This window comes from Platichthys flesus, chromosome 5 (genome assembly GCF_949316205.1).
Source record: "Platichthys flesus chromosome 5, fPlaFle2.1, whole genome shotgun sequence".
Taxonomy (NCBI): Eukaryota; Metazoa; Chordata; class Actinopteri; order Pleuronectiformes; family Pleuronectidae; genus Platichthys; species Platichthys flesus.
Genome location: NC_084949.1, coordinates 22,724,137 through 22,729,409, shown reverse-complemented (window position 1 = coordinate 22,729,409; position 5,273 = coordinate 22,724,137). Strand labels below are relative to the sequence as shown.

The following is a 5,273-nucleotide window of genomic DNA, read 5'->3' as shown; positions in this document are numbered from 1 at the left end:
GTGTAGACAGACCTTCACACCGAGGCCTGTCCTGGAGAAAAGCACAATGTTAGCTGATTTAGTGGAGGAGCTGAAGAAGACTGGACTCCAAGCTGCTCCTGCTGATCACTGCTATGCTGGACCTGAAGATGTGGCCTGTGATTTCTGCACTGGGAGAAAACTGAAAGCTCTCAAGTCCTGTTTGGTTTGTTTGGCTTCTTATTGTGAAAAACACCTCAGGTCCAGGAGAACATCTGCTCATGTCACAATGAGGTGATCAGCAGTGTATCTGTTATCTCTGCTCTGTCGATGAACGTAAAGACCACGACACAGTGTCAGCTGCAGCAGAAAGGACTGAGAGGCAGAGAGAGCTCGGGCTGAGGAGACAAACAATCCAGCAGAGAGTTTAAGACTGAGAGAAAGATGTGAAGCTGCTTCACAGGAGGAGGAGTTCCTCAATGGCTCTGCTGATAAAGCAGTGAGGGACAGTGAGAAGATCTTCACTGAGCTGATCCGTCTGCTGGAGAAAAGAATCTCTGATGTGAAGCAGCAGATCAAATCCCAGCAGCAAACTGAATGGAGACGAGTCAGAGAGCTTCAGGAGAGACTGGAGCAGGAGATCACTGAGCTGAAGAGGAAAGACAATGAACTGAAGCAACTCTCAGACACAGAGGATCACAACCAGTTTCTACACAACTACCCCTCACTGTCACCACTCAGTGGATCTACACACTCATCCAGCTTCAGGATCCGTCCTCTGAGGGACTTTGAGGACGTGACAGTAGCTGTGTCACAGGTCAGAGGTCGACTACAGGATATTCTGGGTGAGACAGAGACAAAGATTTTACAGATGGAGTCTCAAGGGGATGTTTTACTTCCACAACCAGAACCAAAGACCAGAGCTGACTTCTTAAGATATTCAAAGGAAATCAGACTGGATCCAATCACAGCACACAAACGTCTGTTATTATCTGAGAGAAACACAAAAGTGACATGTATGAGTAAAGACCAGTCTTATTCTGATCACCCAGACAGATTCACTTATTGGCTTCAGGTCCTTAGTAGACAGAGTCTGACTGGATTGTTACTGGGAGGTGGAGGTGGGGATGATAGGAGAAGTTAGTGTAGAAGTTTCATAAAAGAATATCAGCAGAGCAGGAAACTCACATGAATGTGTATTTGGATATAATGCTAAATCTTGGATGTTAAATTGTGATGGGAACTAGGGATGGGCACAATTAATCGACGATCGATTAAGTGATCATTAAGAATTTCGTTGATGAAATAATTTTTTCATCGAAGAAATTCGGTAATTACAATTTTGATCATGAGGGGCAGTGTTTGTAAAAAACGCCACAGGACTAATCAGTTACCTGCGAGTTACCTTGTATTTCCATTTCTAAAGTAAACATGAAGAGGTTACGGCGAAGTGTAGAGTGGGACCATTTTGAGTTAAAAAATGACTTGGTTCACTGCCAATACTGCGAAGCCATCCCCGAGACTGGGGGAGACGAGGAGCCTGGTTGTCTGACACGGACGAGGGGAGCGCAAAAACCCAGGTCTCTGCTATGACACAACTCCTTGGGAAGCACTATACCACTCAATGTGATTCTGGCATCGAAACAGAACTTCATAACTTTCTGAGGGACGCTCCCCCAGCCCTGGATTGCACCCCTACAGACTGCTGGAAAGTGAATGGAATACGTTCCCCAGGCTAGCCAAGTTAGCATGGAGCTACCTGTGTATCACGGGGACGTCAGTCCCCTCAGAGCGAGTTTTTACTGCGGCTGGACTGACGGTCACCAGGCTGCGTTTGCGTCTGACCCCAGAGGATGTTAACACGCTCATCTTTCTCAACACAAACCCTTAGGCTGGTGCTGAGGTTGTATGTGAGTTACTGGTTATTTTTATGAAGCTTTCTCGACTCGGTGCCTTGTTTGATAGTTTTGAGTTACAGTTGGAAAAACCTGTCAGATCTAAGTATTATATATTTGTGGTTAAGATATTGTTTAACAAAAAAAACAAAAAACGAGGGTCAGTTGTGTTTAGTAGCACCGGCTTCTAGCTGTCGGCTCCGATGCTTTAGATACGGCAGCGCATATTTTGTTCATTGTAATAAAGATCTCAATGAGGAAACATGTTTTGTTTTTTTATTTTCACTGCATTTTAATATAGCCAATAAATAGTGAATTAAAAATAAATATATATATTAATAATTAATCGAAAATTCGACATTAAATCTCCCGCGATCGCTGAAGACTATTTAATCGAATGCCCATCCCTAATGGGAACGGTGATAACTTTTTATTACAACAACATCAACACTCCGGTGTCAGGTCCTGTGTCCTCCAGAGTGGGAGTTTACCTGGATCACCGTGCAGGTGTTCTGTCCTTCTACAGTGTCTCTGACACTGTGACTCTCCTCCACAGAGTCCAGACCACCAAGAGCAGTCATGCCCCACTTTGGAGCTAGAATATATTTCATGCCCCATCCGCTCCTCTGCCCCAACAAAATGATGACAAAATGGGCCACGTTTAACATGTGTATTTGCATAAAATACAGATGAACATTAAATGCACATTACTTTCAGGAATTGCTGATGTGCAAATAAAAAAAACATTTTTCAAACAACTGTTTGTGACATTTGCCACTTGTATTCAAAGAATAGTGCAATAACTTTGTTTAAATTCAAATTAATTGAAGTACTTCTGGTGAAATGTATCACTACATTCCTCCATCAGTCTGTACTTTTTAAAACATAGATAAAGTTCGTTACAATGATGATATAGTTCAACAAAAAGAACAGATGCATGTGTGTAATGTTTTTAAGTGTCTTCTTAAGGAGTTGGATCTCATACTGTCAGCTGCCAGAGTTTTCAGACCTAAAATCCACACTGGTTTCTCCTCATGTCCTCCTTCATTCACTGTGAACCCAAGAGCCAGACAGGCTTCATCATACTATCATTTCAACTTGTCACTGACCGGCTGCTTCGTAGGAATGTTGAGAATCAACACCCAATTCTGAAGCTAATTATCTTAGACAACTAAACTAAGCAACCAGTTAGTGATCAAGAGAGGCGGTGGTCTAGTGGTAGAAACTTGGAATATGGGCAGAGAAGGTCTCTGGTTCGTCTCCACGGAGAGACAACAAAAGATGAACCTTGATTGATCTTTCCAAAAATCCCTACCCTGTCTAGTGCCCCTGAGCAAGGCACCTTACTCCCCCAACATCTGCTCCCCGAGCGCCGTACATGGTCGCTCCCTGCTCTGTGTGTCCTGCACCAGATGGGTTAAATGCAGAGGTTAAATTTACCTACCATTGCGTGTAGTGCATGTCTGTGCATGTGTTTGGTATAAATAAACATATCTTATCTTATCTCTTAATCGAACTCTTTTAACCTGAAATTACTCTTTATACTTTGACACATCACACTAGTTCCTGCATCGACATTATAATTCAGTGTAAGCGTCCAAATTGTGAGCTTTTGTTTTTACATCACAGACAATTTCATTGTTCTAAAATCGCACTTTGCATTCGTGGCCTGCTTCATGTTGCAGGCTGTGCAATCCAGTATCTGCTGGATGCAGGTAGTCAATTGATTTTCTGTTTTATTGGGATGAGTGAACCCTCAGGCTGTTGGGTTTAGACATTAGCACAGCATCGAAAGGAGGATTCTCTGACTCCCAGGCACAAATTAAAAACCAATGATCTGCTGATTGTTCAACGTAATAACTGTTAACCTAATTACCTGTGATCTATCGTTGACTAATTCATGTGTTGTTTTTTTTAGACTCGATATTTGTCATTTCTGTTCTTCTGGTCTGTGACAGTTTCCCATTGAAATATGAGCTACAATTGAATTTCCGGTTCACTTGCAGCAGTGTGTGACACCCATGAGACTCTGAGTGTTAATATGCTCATTAGCATGCTGTTCAGTGAGAGCCACACCACTCAGGTTAATCCTCTCTCTGTTAAAAGCAAAAAAAACAACCTCGGGTTTTGACCCTTTTTGTCCAAGCGCCACAATCTAATATTCAATGTTCAATTTTTTTTCCCTCCTCCTCCAACTCATTAATGCCTGATAATGAGATGAAGTGCAGGGATGCACGATGGAGGAAAAATGTGATTCCAGACCTACTTGCTGATCATCTTATATTGGAGAGAAAATTAGTGTTTTTATGATTTATGTGCCCCAGTTGTTTGATGGTGCGCGTCCGATAAGTCTCCTGAGAAGTATTCAAAGTTAACTTAAATAAATGGCAATGACCCACAAAAATCAGGAGGCAAAAATGGTTAGAAATGTGAGTTAAAATTCACCTCAAGTGAAGATGGTTTTATAAGTGAACTAAATGATTAAGGGGCTGGGATGTAAACGTCAGGTTTTCAATAATTACTGAAAAACATTATTGAGTTATCCATCCATCGGTTTATCCATTTACCAAAGAGCTTTTCTTGTAATTTTTGATACATTTATATACATATATCCATTTAATATAGAAGTGATCACACATTATTCTGATCTGGGCTGTCTCCCTGTAACATTTACAATTACTTCTCATGTTTAAAAAACTTCACAGATTCAGAAGACGCTACGTCACAAACTCCCTTGATCATTATTTGCCTTCGAGATAATCTGTCGGCAGTTTATCAGACGTTTTGCAGCTGAAAGAAAATCTTTCGTCAATTATGCCACAAAGCAATGCAACACACTACGTGTAGATTGATAGTGATAGTTGGCTAATATTTTTAAAATAGAGCTAAAAAACTCTAGTATTTCATATCTATAAGTTTACTGGCACAGGCTTTGCTTTGCACTTATGCACTGATGCTTTTAGATTTCTATTTAATTTTGTAAAGGTGCTAAAACCAATCTGATTGGTGGAGGGGGTCGGTCAGGGAAAACAATGTGAGGCGTGAGGTGTTTATCCACATTTTCACTTTTTAACCAAGGAGTAATTCACAGATGTAGATGGAAGAAATCAGGCACGTTCAGGGGATTGATTTCTATGAGTGCGTGGAATTTGGTGCAGCTTGATGGAATTAAAGGGGCCATTGTGCAGGTCGGCGCTCTTCTGCGTCTATTATCAATAACGTTTTTTTGGTGAAATTCCATTTCAAGGACGGCTGGAAACCACTTTGTAACTCCTGTCCTATAGAGAACATGAACTGTTATCACCACAATACATCAAGCAAAAGAGTCAAGACAAACGTTTTCCTTCAGATCATGGTTCTCTCAAAACAGTAGTGCTTCAAAAGATGACAGTTCATGTTTGATGGGAGTCATTTGTGCTG

The 5,273-nt window shown here is 41.4% G+C and overlaps 1 pseudogene; it reads left to right on the top strand.

Annotated features, from left to right (window-relative positions):
* Nucleotides 1–247: 247 nt before the first annotated feature.
* Nucleotides 248–2,063, top strand: LOC133953459 (tripartite motif-containing protein 16-like; annotated as a pseudogene).
* Nucleotides 2,064–5,273: the final 3,210 nt, after the last annotated feature.